This window comes from Psammomys obesus, unplaced genomic scaffold, assembly GCF_907164565.1.
Source record: "Psammomys obesus unplaced genomic scaffold, mPsaObe1.curated_primary_1811, whole genome shotgun sequence".
Classification (NCBI taxonomy): domain Eukaryota; kingdom Metazoa; phylum Chordata; class Mammalia; order Rodentia; family Muridae; genus Psammomys; species Psammomys obesus.
Window position 1 is genome coordinate 14,422,724 of NW_026591598.1, and position 20,862 is coordinate 14,443,585.

The 20,862-nt window shown below is 40.3% G+C and overlaps 1 protein-coding gene and 1 pseudogene across 5 annotated transcripts in view; one reads left to right on the forward strand and one right to left on the reverse strand.

Moving 5' to 3' along the window:
• The window catches only part of Luzp1 (leucine zipper protein 1), a 91,049-nt gene that overhangs the window by 51,644 nt on the left and 18,543 nt on the right, over window positions 1–20,862 (forward strand). The window contains exon 2 of one of the 5 annotated variants that reach the window (XM_055610897.1): window positions 20,381–20,509. The exons of the other annotated variants lie outside the window; for them this stretch is intronic. The gene's annotated coding sequence lies outside the window, so the exon portion shown is untranslated. The remainder of the gene's footprint in view (window positions 1–20,380; window positions 20,510–20,862) is intronic. 5 annotated transcript variants of the gene reach the window in all.
• Window positions 12,359–12,957, reverse strand: LOC129679612 (high mobility group protein B3-like; annotated as a pseudogene).

The following is a 20,862-nucleotide window of genomic DNA, read 5'->3' on the forward strand; positions in this document are numbered from 1 at the left end:
ATCATCATCATCATCATCATCATCATCATCATCATCATCATCATCATCATTATTGATGTTCTTCTATTGTCCTTGCAGGCTATATGGATCAGACTGGCCTTGAACTCAAAGCATTTCTCTTGTCTCTGTATCCGAGGATTGGGATTACAAGTATGAAATACCAACCCTGGTTTGCTTTTTGTAGATTGATTTTTGCTTTACTCTCTAATTTATGTATGACAACCCCAAACTCAATACTTTTTTTTTTTTTTTTTTACAACTCTGTTATCCTCTTAGTATCTATGCCAGCAGAGACCATTTTCCCCAGTAGCATGTACAATTAGAATCTCATGTATTACACCCAGGCCTCTAAACATTCCAGCTCTCCAACACTGCTACCATGGTCCTCCCTGTTCATTGCACACATCTCTGTCCAGGTCCTGTCACTATTGAGGTGTCCTAACATCATTGGCGTTAGAAAAAAATGCCACAATGCTCTGCCACCCTTTAAAGACCCCAACAAGGCATTTGTTCTTAGGACAGTCACTTGGAACACACATTAATATACTTCCTACAGATCCAAGGTCTAAGTAGTCTTCATGTCCCTTTGTTGTTTGGAGACAGGGTCTTAAATAGAGCCAACAGGCATCATGTGATATGCCAATACTGAATATGAAGCTTTGGAGCCTTGGGTTGAGGATTTGTGAGGTCTGCAGTGTGTGGGTTCCATTACTAAATTGTGGTTGATTGGCAGAGCCTACTGAGGAGAGGAGCTGCATATCAGGCAGGAACTGAAAAGGGACAAGAACTAGTCCCAACTTTGCTTTGGGTGGCTGTTCTGCGCCTTAGTCTGTGTAGCCTCACCACTAGGTGGTCAAGAGACAGTCTAAAGGCCACTGAGCTGTGGGTGACTTTTCTAAAGCCTACATGGAACATTACTAAGTTCCAAGTGAGAGGAAAAGGTTTGGCAGGCAGGTAATTGTACAGAGGGTCTGGCCGAGGTACAGGTCTGGCTTGCATGTTGCAAGCCCATTGGTGTGAACTTATCCTCTGGATACCACTGTTGTGTTATCCAGGTGAAGGTAGCTGGTTGGCCAGCGAATGTTAGGTGTATCTCAGGAGTAAAAATTGCTTTGGGATAAATCCAGAACTTTTCATTCAAATTAAAAAGGTATGTTCTAGTGTTACCTAGAAACCAAGATTTAGTACAAGAACAGTCTTTAATCAGGCTCTAGAATGAAGGAGAATATTGAAAAAGTACAGACTCAGCAGAAGATAAAATAGGCATGTGTAGGGGTGGAAAGATGGTTCAGTGGTTAAGAGCACTTGGTGTTCCTGGGGAAGACCCAGGTTTAGTGCCCAGCACCAACATAGCATCTTAGAACTGACTGTAATTCCAATTCCAGGGGAACAGATGCTCTCTTCTGGCTTCTGTGGGCACTGCATGTACATGGTATACAGACATACATGTCAGGCCAAACACTCATACACATAAAATAAGTAAATCCTTTTTTTTTTCTTTTCCCCAAAAAACACATATTGAGGAATGTTTCTACAGAATACCAAAGGGACCCTATGTGATCCTGATTTTGACTCCTGTTTCTCCTCATGCTGCCACATAGCTGTGCCCTGGGGAGCAACTGATCCTGTTGCCTTGGAGGATGTGGTAGTACTCTGTAAGTGGATGTAGGTGCCTTGAAGTCCGTTGTACTCTGTTTATATTCTGGATGCTTCTTTGTGACTCTGCACTGGCTGCTCAGACGTGCTTTTCCAGGCAGGGTCACTTTCTTCCTCACTCTGTTTAGCTTTTCCCATAACTTGCAGTAGTCTCGCCTTGCCCTTCTGTATCTCTTCTTCTCTTTGGTCATTCTGAGATCTTTGGCAGCTTTCAGTTTTTGTACCATTCTCAGCCTCCCTAGACTGTAGACTGCGAGGCCATCGATTCTGCATTAGAACTTCATGGTGGTTCTCGACGGGTCTCAGGCTAAGATACTCTTTTTTTTTTTTTTTTTTTTTGAGAAATGTTTCCAAGAGTATAGGTTTAAAAAGAATTATTTAATGTACATTGGTGTTCTGCCTGCTTGTATGTGTGTGTGTGGGGGTTAGATCCTCTAGAACTGGAGTTACAGACAGTTGTGAGCTGCCATGTAGGTACTGGGACTTGAACTCAGGTCCTTTGAAAGAACAACCAATGCTCTTAACCATTGAGCCATCTCTTCTGCCAAAGAGTATAGGTTTTGTAGCTCACCTAGTTTTCGTTTTGCTTTTTAAAGAGATGGTAAAATGCTAAAAGAGCCATAGGGGCTGAGACGGTAGCTCAGTTGGTAGAAAGCTTGCTTAATATGCACAGGGCACTAGATTTATCCCAACAAACACACACTGAGTATGATGATCCCAACACTCAAGGAGAGGTAGGAAGATTAGAAGTTCAGGTCATTCTTGCCTTCATAGTGAGTTTGAGGCCAGCTGGGCTTTATGAGACCCTGTCTCAAAAAACCAAACCAAACCAAACCAAACCACCACAAAAACTAGCCAAACAACAACAAAAATGAGAAGCCTACTTGAAACTTGGATCTGTAGGAATTTCATGTGTCCCAAGTGACTGTTCTAATAACAAATGCCTTTTGGGACCTTTACAGAGTGGCAGAGAAGTGTGGCATTTTACTGATGCCAGTTGTAAAAAACAAGGAAGTTCAAAGTCTAGTCAGCTTTTGCTTTGGGAAAATGAGTGGTAACTTACCACTGGGCCTGAGAGCTGCAGATGACACAGCTTTTTGGTTTTTCATAATTACTGCTTCTCAGTAGAGTCTTTCTCTTGGCTGTGTGTGTCTGGAAAATCTGCAATTCAAACTTAACTTGTTTGGCTTTAACTATGGGAGTTTAGTAAAAAGTCACTCAACTTTGGATAGCTTCATGATTCCTCTAGAACACCTAAAGCTACTTGGATACTTCTGTCTCTAGAACAAGCTTGATGGCTCTGTTCTAAAGTTATATAGCACACTCTGGCTATGTGCTGGACACTGTTTGCTTTTGCTTTGTATTATTCTAGGTGGGTGGAGTGCTTCCACTTCTCCGTGAATATAAAGCATTTAGCTGACTTCTGATCATGCCCTGTCTTGTCTTTCATTTTTCTTAGTATTTCATTCTGGTTTGCTGCAGCTCAGCTTTTCTTTCAGTTGTGGCTCAACACAAGGCATGAACCACAACTTGGTACATAGTTGTTTACTGGAAGAGAAACTTAAAATGCATGAGGTAGGAAGGGGTTTAGAAAGGTTGTTCTGTTCACAGGGCAGCATTAGGATAAGGAATGGGAACATGGGGGAAATGTGGATTCTTGGATTCAGTAAAACACTATATATAGATGAGATGAATTATTTGGGGAAATAGAATTTTGGGTTGCTGACAGGGCAGAAATACTTGAATGTTCCTGTTTTGATAAAGAATTTATTTTTAGTTTGTAGAAAAAGAATAGTTTCATCATCATACTGGAATCTTGCAGTCAAGTTTGTAACTCAAACTAATCGGCTTATGTGCCAGAAAAGTATCAGGTGGCATGCTCATTTCCTCCTTAGTTTTAGTACTGCTTGGCTTAACTCCTGCAGTCCTGTGGCAGGGGTGTCATGGATGACAAGGGTGAGCTGATGCTGCTTTAGATGGTAGCCTAGAAGAGAATGTGCGTACTGTGCTCTGCTCCAGTGTGTTCACCTGGGCTGTAGCTAGCTGCTGTAGGTGCTTATATGGCACTTAAAATCTGTGTGTGTTAGGCATATTTTGGTAAAACTGTTTGAAAACCTAATTTGCTTGACCCAGTTGCCCACTCTCTTGGTTTTTGTCCTAGATATTTTACTTCCCACAGTGGTTTTTAATGGATTTTAAGTTTCCAGTTATCATTCATGTAGCATACTTCCATTGAATGCAGTTTAAGTGTATTGTAGGTGTTAGTACTCTTTTTTTTTTCCTTAGCATTTATGTTATTCACTGAAGAATATCTGGATAAATACTTAAACAATTTTAATTTTAAAGTTTGGAAAAGACTATATAAATTACTGAGTCAGAAAAACATGGTTTGTGGCTTAGTTTTGATTTAGGTACTTTATGGTCATTGTACAGGAGAGAATGCAGTCTCATGAAGATTTTGTTCAACTCTTTGAAGAATTTAGAATGGTGAGGAGAAAACAATAAGCGTAAAACAGGTATCCTACAAACCATTTGACTCACCGAGGGCTGGTGGGAGTGTACCTTCCTGCTGGAACATGTCTTGCCCTAATTCACTAGCTTTATACATAATAGAAGTTTATGAGTGTGATTGAATTCTTGGAGATTTTTTTCCCCTGACTGGCCTTATTATTATTATTTTTAAAATATATTTGGTTTTGTTTTTCTTTTTTAGGTATTTGTTTATTTTACATATATGAGTGCTTTATCAGCATATACACATGCACAACATAAGGAGGGTTATCAGATCCCATCTGGTTGTGAGCTACTCTGTGGTTGCTGGGAATTAAACTCAGGAGCTCTGGAAGAGCAGACAGTGCTCTTATCCTCTGAGCTCCCTCCAGCCCTATTTTTTTCTTAAAACATAGAAAAAACAAAGACTGGAGTTGTGGCTTAGTGGCAGAGTACTTGCCTAGCATGTGCGCAGTTCTACATTCAGTGTCAGTCATCACAAAAGTAATAAAAACAGCTAAACAGAACTATAGTAAGATAACTGCTGCCTAACCTAGGCAGCACAATAGGGCTGGCCCTGTTGGAGAGAGCACTTGTGAGTCAGCCCTGAGGACGAGAGTAAGGGAGAGCTGGCCTGGCCTCTTGAAGGCTGCAGCACTTGGGAGAGTGGACTCTTGGCCTTGACTATGCAGCACAGCAGGGCTGGCTCTAGCGGCCTGGGTGTGGGTAGGTTCTCACTGAGGGCAGGAGCGGGAGAGCCCCTGCATTGGGTGGCCAGCAGGAGTGGTGCTGGAGAGCTCTCCCTGGTGGTGTGGATAAGGGAGAGCCAGCGTGTTGACCAGCTCAGCTACCTAGGTCCTGGTCCAGGGTTCTGAATTGGCACACCCCAAAATTATATTATCTTTGAATGATTGGGATCCATGAAAGGGCCAGTCGTGCTGTTCCAAAGCTGCAAGATCTCCATGACACCAGGCAACAACAGAATAACTGGGAGGTCCCAATGAGGATCCAATATTAATGCTGTCACAGAAGCCAGAGATCTCAAACCAGACCAATGATTCACTGCAATGACCATTTGCAAGTAAAGATGTGTGGACAGAGGGCTATATTGTGGGACACACTGTGACACACTACAGGTTCCATGATGAGATGTTTTCTGTGTTTTGATTTTTTTGGTGTGGTGTGGTGTGGTGGTGGTGGTGTGTGTGTGTGTGTTTTGGGGGTAGGGTGGGGTGAGGTTTCAAGAGTGAAGAGCAGATTTGAGGGGATAGAGAAATGAGCAGGACTGGGGTGTATGATATGAAACTCACAAAGAATCAAAAGTTTAAAAAACAAAATAGAATAAAATAGCTAGTGAAGCTGATTCTCATGGGGACAAGAAAAGCTTGTAGTCACAGCTAGAGCGCTACTCTGAAGGCGGTGATACATTACTCACTCTCCTGGGCCTGAAGAGGCTACAATGAAGTCCTTCTTCAGTTGTCATGGCTTGCCTCAGGTTAGCAAATTATTTAAAAGTTGAAGCCTCAGTTACCTCTTACATAAAGGAGATTTGCTAATCTTGGAATCTTGAGAGGATTGCTTTGAGCACAGAGTGTGCGTAAGTGTAGGTCATCTGAACCGTGAAATACTGTGTTTTGTTTTCTGAAATGGGGTCTTGGTCTGTTGGCCAGGCAAGTTTTGAATTCTTGGCTCAAGTGATCCTTTTGCCTCAATTTCCTGACCAGCTAAAAGGTGTATTATTTAGAGTAAGAATAGGATTTAGAACAGGAAATAAACTAGTAGACAGTTACAATACTGAATAAGTGCTGTGCTAGTAAGTATAGGATCTGTCAAGAGAGCTGGTTCCTACTAGATTCCTTGTTAACTACCTCTGTAACCCCACTCCCCTTTTTTAAAGCTGTACGTAAGAAATCCTCAAAAAAATGGAGCAGTTTACTTGAGGGTCACAGCCACTGTTAGTTACCAACCTGAACTAAGATGGGATTTGCCTCACCCACAACTGCTGTTAGCTATGTTCTTAGTTTTATCAGAACTGATCTTTGCTTTTCCCCTTTACCTTGGACCTTTTCCTTTTTCAGTTAAGTCCTTCCCTCCTCATTGTTCCTCCTGTCTTTTTTGTCTTCTGTTCTTATTACCTTGTGTCACAGTTAATATTGTAGTAGAAGACCAGGGAATCATGAGCTTGAGTTTATTAATGTGGAAGGTTCCTAGTATTGACTGCACATTAGAATTACTTACATAATTTTTACAAAATACTGATACCTAAGATTTTGATTTTATTTTATATTTGTTATTTTTTATGATTAGATTATATATATATATATATAGTAATATATATATATATATATATATATATATATATAGTAATGTACCCAAATTGCTCAATAAATTTTTATATGTATATAGTAATGTAAAAAAAACAAGTTGTATTAAGATACATAGCATATCAAAATAGACTGTTTCTAGAATTCCAGAGCATTCATTCCCTCATAATTCTTCCTCATCATTACTGGCTCTAGTAATAACTTGCCATTAATTAATTTTTTTTTCTTTTTGAGACAGGGTCTCTTGTAGTAAAGCTGTCCTCCAACCACTATGCCCTGAACTTTTATTTCTTCTGCTTCTTTCCTAAGCGCTGAGATCATAGATGTATACCACCATGTCTAGCTTTGTTTTGTTTGTTTGAGACAGTCTTGGTATGTTTGTAGCCCAGCTGTGCATCCCACTTGACCTTTACACTGGCTTTGTTAACTGGCTTTGTTAACTGGCTTTGTCTTTGTTGTTGCAGTACGAGGATTGGGCCTATGGCCGTGAGCATGCCGTCCAGCACTGTGTCACTGAGTATCCCCCAGCCCCTCTGTTCTAACTTACTTATGAAATACTTTCATTACCTTAAACTCCCTCTGTAGTGTGGTGGCCTTGAATTGGAGACCCTGGCACAATCAGAATGGCTCACTTTATCGATGTACATTCCTGTTGGATATTGAATAATGTAGATCTGCCAGTTATTGGTTTTATTGTTGTTGGACACTTGGGATCATACCCACTTTGGCTATGTGAGAAAGTTGCCAAGAACATTTTTTTGGTTTCTTGGTGGATGGATATATGTCCTCATTTCTTTAGGTTTTATACAAAGGAGTAAAATTGGTAGGTTATTATTCTACTTTGGAGGATCCTGCTAAATACTTTCATGGTTGTATTAGTTTTTTTTTTTTTTTTAATTATGAGGAACTTCACTGGGTGGTGGTACATGCCTTTAATCCCAACACTCAAAAGGCAGAAGCAGGTGCATCTCTGTAGTTCAAGGCCAGCCTGCTCTACAGAGTGAGTTCCAGTACAATCATGGCAACAAAGAGAAACCCTGTTTTAAAAACAAACACCATCTCTCTCTCTTTCTCTCTCTCTCTAGATCTCAAAATATACAAAAGAAGGCAAATAAAGTCAGTTTACGTATATTTAGAGAATAGTTTTTACAGATTTTTTTTTGTCATATTTGCTTTATACATTCCTTTTCTCTTTTTGAGGAGATTAAAGCAAATCTCAGATCTTATGTCAGCGTTATCTGCTTTTTTACATCCATCTGCAAATACGGGCATTCTCTTACGTAATTTTGGTACTGTGATCAGTTTTAATTACATTAACAAATCCTAGCCATTTGGTGGTGGTACATGCCTTTAATTGTGACACTTTGGAAGCAGAGGCAGATGGATCTTTGTGAATTCAAGGATAGCCATGTCTACAGAGCTGGTTAGTTTTCAGACAGCTGAGGCTACAGTGAGAAACCCTGTCTTGAAAAACCAAATCAAAACCAAATAAACCCACAAAGCCCCACAAATCCTTAATTCATAATCAGATTCCTTTGATCTCTCAAGGTATCTTTATAGTTAATTAGAATAAAGGTCCAATCTTTATTGTATACTAGGTTCTTTTCATCCAGAGCTGCCCTTTTCTGATGCTTTGCCCTTCTTGCCCTGTCACTGACCTGGTGCAGAGATTACATCAGGGTAAAAACCTCTCTAATAGTATATCTCAGAACCACTTTTCTAGGTTTTGCTATTTTGTCCCAGTTGGTCTCAATTTTTTTTTTAGAAAGAATTTATATGTTATGTATGAGTATGTTATGTATTTGCCTTCTTGTATATCTGTGTACTGTGTATGTGCCTAGTACCCACAGACTTTAAAAGAGGGCATCTGGATCTGCAGTTACAGGTGTGTATACGTGTGTTCTTGCAAGCTTCTCAGATACTCTGGGTTTGGGAAACTCAATTTGAGTTCTCTGCAAGAGCAATATGTTCTCTTAATTGCTTGAGTCTCTCCCCCGTCCAACCCCCTGCAACCCAAGCTGGTCTTGAACTCCAGATTTCAGTGATCCTTCTACCTTGAACTCCTGAGCAGCTCGGACAACAGGCTTGTTTCACTAAGCTTGATGAGTACCATATTCTCTGTGGGAATGAGAGACAGTGGATCAGGTATGACTATTGTATAGATACTTGAGAAACGAGATATGGCAGTAGAAATGGTGATATAACTCAATGAAGAGTGTGAAAACTAGTTGCATATCCATTTGTCTCTCCATCAGTTTGACTTAATTGTTTGAGTCTTCTCACTTACTATGCTTAAGGCCAGGGGATGTAGTTCAGTGATGCAGCTCTTGCCAAGCATGTATATCTGTCCAAGACTCTGGATGACCCATGATTACCTCCTTTCCCAAAATAAAGATAAAAAAGACTCTTAGTGGAAACTTCAGAGGTTGATTCTCCAACCCAAGAAAAAAGAAAAATGTTAAATTTTAACATTTTTTAAAAATTACTGTTTGTTGTTGTTGTTTTGAGACAGATTCTATGTATTCTTGGCTGTCCTGTAACTCACTGTATAGACCAGGCTGGCTGGCCTCAGACTCACTCGGAGATCCTCCTGCCTCTGTCTCCTAGAGTGCTGGAATTAGAGGTGTGCACTAGCATGCCTGGCCTCAGTTATATTTCTTTATATGTGTGCTTGCCTCTTCAGAGTCTGGGTTACACTGGCTTTTTATGTGGGTAAGAAGTTTACCAACTGAACCATTCTCCAGGCCTTACTTTTTGAGACAGAGTCTCACTAAGTTGGCCAGGGTGGATTTAACTCTTTTTTTTTTAATTACAGGATTTGAACTTGTAGTCTTCCTGTCTCAGCCTTCCAAGTAGCTGGGTTTATAAGCCTGTGTCAATTAACCAGGCTCCATTTTACTACTAATGCATTCCCTTCCACCCAGTTTCAACAGTGTGGGGAATCATGGCCAGTCCTTTTTGTTATATTCCACACACCTATCTATGTCCTGTAGTCATACTAGATTTCATCTTCCCTCCCTTTCTGTATTTCCTCCCAACCCCTTATCCTATTATTTTTAAGCAAACTGTAAATTTATGTGTGTGTGTGTATGAGAGAGAAAGCTTGAGACGGAGAATGAGTAAGTGCAGTTTTATACATGAACATACTAGTAAGAAAGAAATTATTACCTGACCTTACACATAGTGTTTCATAACTCACTGTATTTTCTTCAATAGAAGCAAGTCACCAGGTACAGTCTGCAGTTAAGGGAAGGCCCACATAAGAAAATGGAAACTAGTAATGTGACCACTGGGAACCATTTTTAGAAAACTTAACATCATGTCAGTATTTGCCTTTTTACTACACAAAAGTTCCCTCAATACTTGTGTTCCATTTACCCCTATGTAAGAACTGTTTCCTTTTTTTTAAAAAAAATATTTATTTATTATTTATTTAGCATTCTACCTGCATGTGTGCTTGTATACCAGAAGAGGGCACCACATCTTACTATAGATGGTTGTGAGCCACCGTGTGGTTGGTTGCTGGGAATTGAACTCAGGACCTTTGTAAGAACAGCCAGTGTTCTTGACCTCTGAGCCATCTCTCCAGCCCTAAACAGTTTCCTTTTGTTACTCATGGGTATCATGTGAATATCGCATTGCGTTGTCAGGAATTAGATGTAGGATTGGTTGAAGAGGCTTCAAGCTTTTTCACCTTGGTCAAGAAGGTATGAACTTCTTAAAATGATCAGTTTATATTAAAACTCCTTAAAATGATCAGTTGTATATTAAAACTCCTTAAAATGATCAGTTGTATATTAAAACTCCTTAAAATGATCAGTTGTATATTTCACACAGTTCCAGGGTTTTGGAGGTGCAGAATGAACATAGAAGAGTAAGAAGAAAAAGAGACTGGAGAGAAGGTGCAACAGTCAAGAGCACTTGTTAGTCTTCCAGAGGACCCAAGTTTGGTTCCCAACCCCCACATCGGAGTCTCACAAGTTGGCCTTTTTGTGTACTTAAACACACATGACATATTTTCACAAAGAAATATACATGTATACATTAAAAAAAGACATTCATAGGTGTAGGAAAAAACTTGGGGAGGGAGAAGAGCCTGTTGTTCCTCTGACCTGGGCATCCTCCCTGTCCTTGTGGATGCTGCTTAGTTGCACTTCTGGTCTTGCCCAACGGTCACTCTTAGTATACCTTTAAATTTTTATCTACTGGAACCACACCAGTGCTTCCCCAAGTTTCTATTTCCAAAGACTTCCTGATACACCTAAACAAAAGGGTTGACAATTGAAATACATAAGGTTTAATTACAGTGTCAATATAAAGAAAACTGTTACGGGTTGTACATGGCTGGGCACTTAATGTCTTATTATATAGTCCTTAACAGCAGTTTCATGAAGTTTAGGTATGATTTTATATACAATTGAAAAACTAGAGGTGGTAAAGTTTAGTCATCAATATTGCTGTGCAACTGAATTAAAGTTGGGATCCAGCTCCTCTGACTTTTGACTGTGTGCTCTTTCCACTCTAGTATGTTGTCCGGGCAGGAAACAGGGTGGAGAAAGTGTGGAATAGAGTCAAAGGGCTCTTCTCTAGAGACTGTAAAAGGAAAGACAGTTGTTGCTGGGAGTAGAAATAGTGCCCATAAAATATATCTTTACATTAAAATGGGAAAAAGCAGACAACCTTTTTTACTTATGTCCTGAAGTGTATATTCTAGCTTAGTCCTAATAGCACCAAGGTTGTATATAGAAGCTGCTTTTAAATCTTGAATTATAGTAAGAGATGAGATGAGATATAGGCAAAGAAATTAAACGTTGATTTTTAGGCACTCAGGAATTAATCAAAAGAAAGTCACATTCTAAGTTGAGTGTGAGTAAAAACAATTTGAAACTTTTGGGTGACTAACTGTTAGCACTTGGAGCTCATCCCTGTGACTGGTAGGGTTATGTCTGTGTACCTAACTTGTTTTTAAACAAGCCAAACAGAAGCCCCTCTTTAACCTTCCCTTTTGTTTTTTGTTTTGTTTAGTTTTTTTTTTTTTTTTAGTTTTAAAAATGTGATACTGTTTATTTAACTTCAAAAACATTTCAGCATTCTAAATATACAAAAAATAACAATGTTGCAAATTGCATTTAGGTACAGAGGGTTCTTGAACTTTAATTGATGCAGTAGTTCTTAGCTTTGCTGACAGTGAATTCTATAATTTGTTTAAAAAAGTTTAAAATCTACTGTACTTAACTAAAGAAAAAAAAATCCAAACACTTATGCCAGTGACCCCTCCCTGCTTTTCCACAACTAAGAATGTCAGCAGAATGCTATGCTACTACATACAAAAACAAGACAACCTGAAGCTAAATGATGCCCACCGCAGTATCAACAGCTCCAGCCTCACAGTGCCGGCCCTGAGCTATGGCCCTCTCCAAAAGACATCTTCCCTTCACAGGCTCCATACTAAACAAGCATCAAGAATCTGTCTGGGTGGTTTTGTTCTCCTTATAAACTATGGGTATGTACAGTTGACAACTCAGGATTTCTAGCCAATAACCATATAGTTAACACTACCTTACAAGTTGAAAACAAAATGCCAGAAACATCTTCAAATGCCTTGTCACATGAACAGCAGAGTGCACAGGGTGAGGAGATAACCTGAGTGCCTTTTCATTTTAAAAATGTATAAAAAATGGAGCTGTATACAACTTTGATACAGTTTCAGGGCACTCCAGACACCCATGGCCACTTCATGTAAACCACTGACATTTTGAGAAACTACAATATGATCGTGATCAAATTTTGTAATTAAACCTAACACGGGCAATAGACACAGCTCAAATAAGAGATGTGCCAATCACGGTGCCTTCCTACTCTAAGGTATTCACAAAGAGACAAAGTTTTTATTCATCTTCCTCTTTCTTCTTCTCTTCTATCTCTTCCTCCTCCTCCTCCTCCTCCTCTTCCACCTTTTCCAGGCAGCTTTAGCAGGCCCCTTCGTACCATCAAACATCCCTTTAGACTTACAGTCAGCAACATCCTTTTCATACTTCTCTTTTAGCTTTGCTGCCTTGGTGATATAAGGCTGCTTTTCACTGTCACTCCACATCTCACCCAGCTTCTTTGCCACATCTCCAGTGCAGATGCCAGGGTTTGTGGATTTGATTTTGGGGTGGAATTCAGAGCAGAATAAGAAAAATCCAGATGGAAGTCTTTTGGGGGCATTAGGGTCCTTGTTCTTCATGCCTCCTTTAGCTGGTCCATAATCTTTGATTTCCCCATCATAGCGTACTTTATCCGCCTTTGCCATTTCATCAAACTTCGATTTCTTTTTGCTGAACATTGTCTTCCACCTCTCGGAGCACTTCTTGGGAAACTCAGCAAAATTGACTGGGGCCTCTGAGTTTTTCTTCTTACGTTCTTCCCTGCATGTCTGCACGAAGAAGGCATAAATAGACATCTTGCCCTTTGGTTTCTTGGGGTAACCTTTAGCCATCCTGACTGTATTGTTCACTAGCCTTGGTTTCTGTTTTTTTAAGACAGGGTTTCTCTGTGTAGCCTTGGCTGTCTTGGACTCGATTTGTAGACTAGGCTGGCCTTGAACTCACAGCAATCCACCTGCCTCTGCCTGCTGGGATTACAGGCCTGTGCCACCACGCCCGGCTGACTCTCCCTTCCTTTTACCACCTGTACTTTTACACAGGTAAATGCCTCCACAAAGCTGCCTGGGCCCACTGCCTCTTCACTCAGTCTAGCCTGCTCCTGTCCTCAAATCTCAAAGTGGCGCCCCTGCGATGCCACCAGTATCTTCTGCCAAGCTATTACAGACATTTTGTCCTTCGTTTTCTCAGCCTGTGAACTGCTGCCACGTCTTCCTCCTAAAAGGCTTCTTTCGACTCTAGTGGTGTATTGCTTATTGCCCTAATCTTTTTCCCACTTCTCTGGTGTTTTTACAGGCTCATGGCTAGTAAATGTTTGCTCTCCCAGGCCCTCCTCTCTTCACATCGTAGACATTCTCCCTGGGCAATCTCTGTCCGCTCCCATTGGCTTTATGGATGCGGGTCATATGTTTATGTCTCCAACCCACAGCACTCCTCTGGGATATAGATATATCTGTTATCTACCATACTGTTCTAGGCATTGGGGATATAGTGATGAACTAGATAGAAGAGTAGAGGTTATTTCTAGAGGGGAGAGATGAATAATAAAATAGCAGGTAGCTTAAGTGCAAAGATGAGTACAAAGCATGAGACTATATTAGAAGGTGAGAGCTATTTTTATGTTCACTGATCCAAAGTTTACTGAAGTGGTAAAATTTAGACTGACCTTTGAATGACTAAAAGCCAGCTATACAAAGGGAAGAGGGAACAGCTGGTGCAAAGGCTCCAGGTAGAAATGAATACAGAATGAATGAAACAAGAAATGAAGAGGGGAGGGTGAAAAAGGAGATAGAAAGGTAGGTTAGGGCTAGAGCTTGTACTGGCCCCATAGGCTGTGGCTGAAGACTGTAGATTAAGTGAAATGGAAAGCAACTGGAGTTTTTTGTTTGCTTGACAAGATAGAGTTTTGATCTGAATAGAATTTTGGGAATGTAATCTGTTTGGAGACTGGTTTATATGAGGATAACTGGAAGCAGAGAAGCTTAATGAGGCTATTATAGCAGGTAGAGTGAGAGTCATGCACTAAGGAATGTGGAGAACAGGGGGACAGAACCAAGAAAAGTGGGAAGTAGGATTGATAGGACCTGCTGATTTGACATTTTCTTGAGGCAAAGAAAAGCCCAGCATGAGTCTAGGGGCTTGACCTGTACAGTTGGGCAAGCGTGGTGCTGTAACAGAGGCGGGCGGACATTGAAAGGGATGCATTTGCAATGAGAAGAGAGGGAGGTAGGAGTCATGAAGACTGTGTATGAGCTTGTGAAGGTTGGTTGGTAAACATTTAGGGAGAGATAAGAGGAGAGTTTCTTGTTTTGTTTTTTTCTAAACAGGAAATTGTAGAATCTTATTTCCCAAATATGATTATCTGGATCGTGACAACCTGTTAGAAACCTAGAATCTCATTGTTTTTATTTTATTTTTAGATTTTTTCATTTTATGTATATGCCTGTTTAGCCTGCATGTGTATCTGTGCACCACATGCCCTTGGAAGTTAAAAAATAGGGTTTTTGATCCCCTGGAACTGGAGTTAGGGACAGTTGTGGGCATCCATGTGGATGCTGGGAACCAAACGCAGGTCCTTTGTAAGAACAACTTTTCTTAACTGCTATGCTAAGTTCTTACTTGCTGTTCTTTCCTGTCCCTGGAATCTCATTTTAGTGAGGCTCTCTAGTCATCTTGTATCACATTATTTTTCCATTCTAAGAGCATGACTTAGAATTTTCTGTGAATTGAGACCAGTTTATTTTGTTCTAATCTGCCAGAGACCATTACATGGTTCCATGCATGCTAAGTGTGTACTCGCTCTACATGCATTCAGTTAGTTCATTAGCACCCTTGATGGCTAGACCTTGTTTGAGGTGTAACCGTTAATCATGGTTGGATATTGCAGCAATTACTAACTTGTTACACAAGTGCCCAAATACTAACTTTCAGGTTCTTCGGCCCTATTAATAAGAAAGGGCCATGTTGGGTTGTACAGTTTACTCCAAGTAGCCCCTTCTTATGAATGTTATATGCTGACTGCTGCAAAGAGAAAAATAATGATGTGAGAAGAGAGTAGGGGTAATGTATTACAAAGAACAAAGGGCACTGGGTCCAAGTAAGGAAAGCAGAATGCCGGCCCAATATTAGATTTGGAGGTAGGAAAATAAGGGTCAGGGTGTTGCTTCTTGATGACAGTGTTATCAGCTGATGGCATTAGGGTTATCAGCTGAGGGTTATTGAAAGGGAAAAAAAGTATGAAAGAGTGATTTTGGGGAATGAAAGAAAACTTAATAGAAAAAGCATGGCACAGTTGCTGACTGTATAGAGATATGTATTTGAAATTTTTGGTAATACATTTAAAATGACAGTGGTCCATGGTTCCAGTGGCTATTTTCTTTGGCATCTAGATGTTTTTGTGTAGGCTTAGAGAGGCTTGAGGGTTTTAATATACAGAAGAGGGCAAGTAGGTTAAAAGCCCTTACCAGGTACTAGTTATGGGGGAAGCAACATGAAGATGGTTATGTAAAGTTACTTAACCTGTCTCTTTTATAAGAGTGATAATAGTGTCTGTCGCATAGATTTGTTTTAAGGGTTAAATTTATTTATATAAAACGCTTAAGGTTACTAGGGCCTGAAGAGATGGCTCAGTATTCAGCTATTCCAGAGCAGCAGGGTTCAATACCCAGCACCCCCACGGAAGCTCATAAACCATCTCTAACTCCAGTTCCAAGAGATCTGACACCCTCTTCTGGCCTTTGGCACCAAGAATGCACATGGTCCACAAGTATACAAGCAGGCAAAACACTCATTCAGGTTTTAAAGCATGATTAAGTGTATATGATAAAGCACAGCAAGCACCTCTTAATATTTATGTACCGTCTCTCCAGGGCTTCAAAGCTAGTCTCCAGCTGGTCTCAGGGTCATTCTTCCTCCCATTTGACTCCATAATGAAGTCAAAGTGATCTTTTCAGGGCACAGATGTCTTACCTTTCAGAGATTTCCTCTAACTCTTCAGATGAAGATTCAAACTGATGTCTGGCGAAGGTAGTACACAGCTTTACTCTTGAGGAGGCCAAGGCAGGTGGATCTCTGAGTTCCAGGTCAGCCTAGTCTTCAGAGTGAGTTCCAGGACAGCCAGGGCTACACAGAGAAACCCTGTCTTGAAAAACTAAAACCAAACCAAACAAAAAAACAAAGAAAGAAAGGAAGGAAGGAAGGAAGGAAGGAAGGAAGGAAGGAAGGAAGGAAGGAAGGAAGGAAGGAAGGAAGAAAGAAAAGAAAAAGGACGAAAGAAAAAGATCCAAACTGATAATTTATTCTCCAGGATGTGTATGTGTGCATGGTGTGGCTCTCTACATACATCTGAAGCTTCCTGTTTGTTACTTTTGGGGGGAGGGTTGTGTAGGGTCTCACTCTGTAGCCCAGGCTAGTCCAAAACTCCTTATGTAGCTCAGGCTAGCTTTAGAACTCACAGCATTTCTCCTGCCTTAGCCTCAAAAGTGCTGGGATCACAGGCTTGAGCCACCATGCTAGGTTGCTTTTTCCTTGTTCTTTACTGTTCTTCTACTTGGAACAATCTCACCAGAGGGTACCTGTTGGCACCTGCAGTGATGAAATTTCTATCCAGTCATAGTGTATATAATTTATATACTTTAAGATTTGTTGTTGTTTTTGTTGTTTTGTTTTCTTTCTGTTTCCATCTGCTCAGTACTATGAAGACACGGACTATTTTTATTCACTGTTTATCCTCAGTGCTGACCTCAGAGCTTCACGCACTTATTGGAAGTTAGTTGCTATTTGAATGAATAAACAAATGAATGCAATAACTACTGTCAGTTACATTAGATTTATGATGTTTGGACTGTGGGACAGGACTGGCTTTTCTGTGGGCAAAATTTGAGATTACTCCCCAGAAGAGAAGCAAATAAATTGGGTGAGGTTTATCAGCTGTGTGACTTTGAGCCCTTGCTTCTTTGTTAAAGAGATACGGTATTTACCTGATTACAGTTACCATGAAGATTGATGGTAATTAGTTATAGGCAGTTGTGATTTCTTCTCCTTAGGGTAGTTGTAACTCGGTGTCCAACTATGCTTTGATCCTTAGGCTGTCTTGATATTCAGACTCAGAGAGGTGAAGGGACTCAGTTTGCTCCTCAGATTCAGCCAGCTACAACTTTTTTTTCCACTACATTTTGTTTTGTGTGGATGTGTGTACAGTGCACATATGGAAGTCAGAGGACAGCCTAGAGGAGTTGGTTCTCTCCATCCTGTTCTAGGGTAAAGTTTGGCTATCTGAGCAGCTCAAAATGCTATAGTGGCCCAAAATTTCTAGATGCCAAGAAATGAACTTGGGATCTCACCCACGGGAACAGATTTCATATTCTTTCTTAAAAAAAAAAAGATTTTATGTGTATATGTGTACATCTGTGTGTAAATATGTACATATAAGTACAGGTGCCCTTGGAGACACCTGGAACTTCAGTTATAGGAAGTTGTGATCTGCCTGATATAGGTGCTGAGGGCTGAACTTGGGTCCTCTGTAAGGGCAGTATGTTCTCCTAACTGCTGGGCCATTTCTTCAGCTCCAGTTTATTTTTATTTTTATAACTTGTTTTTGTTGTGATTTGATGGGATCTTACTGTGTGTAGCTCAAGGTGGCCCCAAATTCACCATTCTCCTGCCTCAGTCATCCAAGTGTTGCAATTATGAGTATGTATCTTCAGCTTAGTCAAATAAAATTTTCATTAAAATTTTTTCCTACGTTTTATTTACCTTTTAAAAGTATATAAGCATTTTGCTTGTAAGCTTGCATATGCATTATGTTCATGCTTGGTACCCTTAGAGGTTAGAAGAGAGTGTTAGATCATTGCTAGAGACTGTTTAGTAGGACTTTTTGTTGGGTGCATAAAGTGACACCTAGAGAGTGAAACTTCTCTGAGCCCCATGTAAGTTACAGAACATGGAATATCATTTGTTTTTCTGATTCTGAAGATGCATCTTACTCTTTTTCCACTTCAGAAAAGACTACGTGCTCTAGATTCTCTTCTTTCCCTTTGTGAAGTGGTAGAGTGAGCAGGATTGGAGAAAAAGACAAGAATTAATAAAATGACATGCCTTCTGGAACTGAGGTTTTGTTCTTCTGCATGTGCCTGGAATGTCCTGAGCTCCAGCGTGCCGTGACTTCAGTATGTGAAGTTAGTGAGGACGCTTGGGGTGTCTCACACCAGCTCCTACACTGTGTTTGCATAAAGCACACATATCCATGCACACACGCACACAAATCACACAAATAATTCTTAAAAATTAAATAAATCTAAACCTCAGGTTATCTGCTTCACCAATTTGGAGACTCTGAACAAGAGGTTCCGGGCTCACCTGTCCCACTTGTCCTATAGTATCCTGGTGTGTGGAGAAGATACTGCACATGCAAGTGTCTCAGCTTTAGTCCTTGACAGCGCTGAGTGCTGCACCAGCAGTTACAGTACACCAAAGACTGACCTTGCTTCCCAGTGCTCCTGGAGCTGCACTGGACATTGTTTTAATTTTTTCCCTGCCCTTTTTATTTTCCACCTTCATACTTTTTTCCTTGCTTTTATCTGGGTGACTTCCAGAGGTTAATGAGTAGATGAAGGTGACCTGGTCCAGTAAAATTTTGGGTATTAGTTTGTTTAACTCTGTGATCTCAGGTCATTTTATATCCTGTTATCAGTTTTTCTTGTAATAGAAATTAATTTGTTTGTACACTTTGGTGAAAGATCTAATGGTGGCTTTTCTGGAAGCCATCGACCACCTAGACGTATTTCAGTTAATGTATTTGTTCTGCTCCCACTGTCATCTCTGTTCTGTTTGTTTGTTTTAAAGGTTTAGATTTATTTAACTTAATTTTTTTGGGGGGGGGACATTGAGGTTTTGAGACAGGGTTTCTCTGTATAGATCTGGCTGTCCTGGCTATCTGTAGAGCAAGGTGGCCTCAAATTTAGATCCACCTGTCTCTGCTCCCCAAGCACTGGATTAAAGGTGTGTGCCACCATCACCTGGTTATTTATTTAATTAAAATGTTTTTTTTTTCTGTGCATGGTGTTTATGTGCTTGTCTGTGTGTGCCTATGAAAAAGCACATGTGCACATGCTTATGCTTGTATGTGCATATGCAGAGGTCAACTTCAAGTGTCTTCCTCTATTGCTCTGTATCTTGCTTTTGAGATAGTCTCTCACTGAGCCTGGGAGACTCTGACTGACCAGCAACAGATGTGCATCACCATAATGGGTGCTAAGACTCCTAAGATAGCGTGAACTTAGATGCTAGTGTTTGTGTAACAACCACTTTACCCACAGAGCCACCTCTGCAGTATTCCATTCTGTTTTTTTTTGTTTGTTTGTTTGTTTGTTTGTTTGTTTGTTTTTTTTTTTGGTTTGTTTTTTTGAGACAGTGTTTCTTTGTGTAGTCCTGGCTGTCCTGGAATCAGCTCTGGCCTCCAACTTTAAGAGATCCACCTGCCTCTGCCTCCCAAGTGCTGGGATTAAAGGCCTGGATCCATTTTGTTTTTAATTCTAAGTAGGTACTATAATTTCTGTTCTAAAGCCCCCACTTTTAAAAGAACTTCCAATTTCTTTCCCAAGATTTACCATTTTTTCTTTAGTTTTGAATGTTTCTTTTATTTCATTAAATTTAGGTAAAATGTTTGTATTGTCTATCTTTGGTAATTTCAATATGAGTCCATTTTAGTGTTGCTTTCTGTTGATTGGCTTTTAGTTACTAGATTTCATTTTTCTAATTCTTTATTTAATTTGGGGTTATAGTTTATACATTTGGGTACAAGAGTATTATCGATTGGTGTTTTTATTTTAGTACATAGTTAATCAGACTCAAGCTACAAGCTTTGCTACCCTTGGGGGTGTAGTTATATTCTTGATAGGTTTTTGTCTTTAATGAGGTCTTTGGATTCTGCCTTCTACATTGCATAGTTCAGGGTTGTCAGCCAGTTTAGGGCCAAGTTTGCAGACTCAGCTGGGTTTCTCTGGCTCTTGTTTTTCCTGTTTCCCATTATCTTTGGCTGGTCCATCTTCTCCTGATTCATACAGAAGCTTAAGATTTGTTTTTAATTAGAACTACAGCTGGATACAATCAGCCAAACCCAACCCAGTCCCTTCTTGATTTTTCCTAAATCTGCCAGTTTCTGTTCACTTCAGATGGTTGGTTTTGTTTTTATCCAGTGTACAGCTGCAATCTTTGGGAGGGTCATGTGGAAGCAGAATTGTCTAATAGTGCTTTTGTTCATTACAGAAGAATTATGGAAACAAAAAAGACACCACTATGTTCATGTTAGCATGCTTTGTAACCTTGGGCAAGTCTTCCTGTCTGGAACTTCTGTGCTCCCCAGGAAAATGAGGCAGTTGGTGAACTGGCCACACTGTAAGGACTTGTTCTTTCATCTCTTCTTTGAAGACAGTTTTGCACTTACCTTTATGCTACTGGCAGGGCAAAAAAAAAAAGCTTCTCTGAAGGAGCTGTAGCACTGGTGTGTGATGGTATTTGCTGCAGTCATGTTGGACTGCTGAGAGGATTCAGTGGGTAAAGACCTAGTCCATTAAGCCCGATGGCCTGAGTTCCATTTCTGGAACCCACATGGCAGAAGGAGAGGGCCCCACTTGCAAGCCGTTCTTGGGATGTTGTCCTCCCTTTGTATGGATCCTTTTAAAAAATAAACTCTTTTTAGGCTGGAGAGGTGGCTCAGGCGTGAAGAACAAGGAGGACCTTTGTTCAAT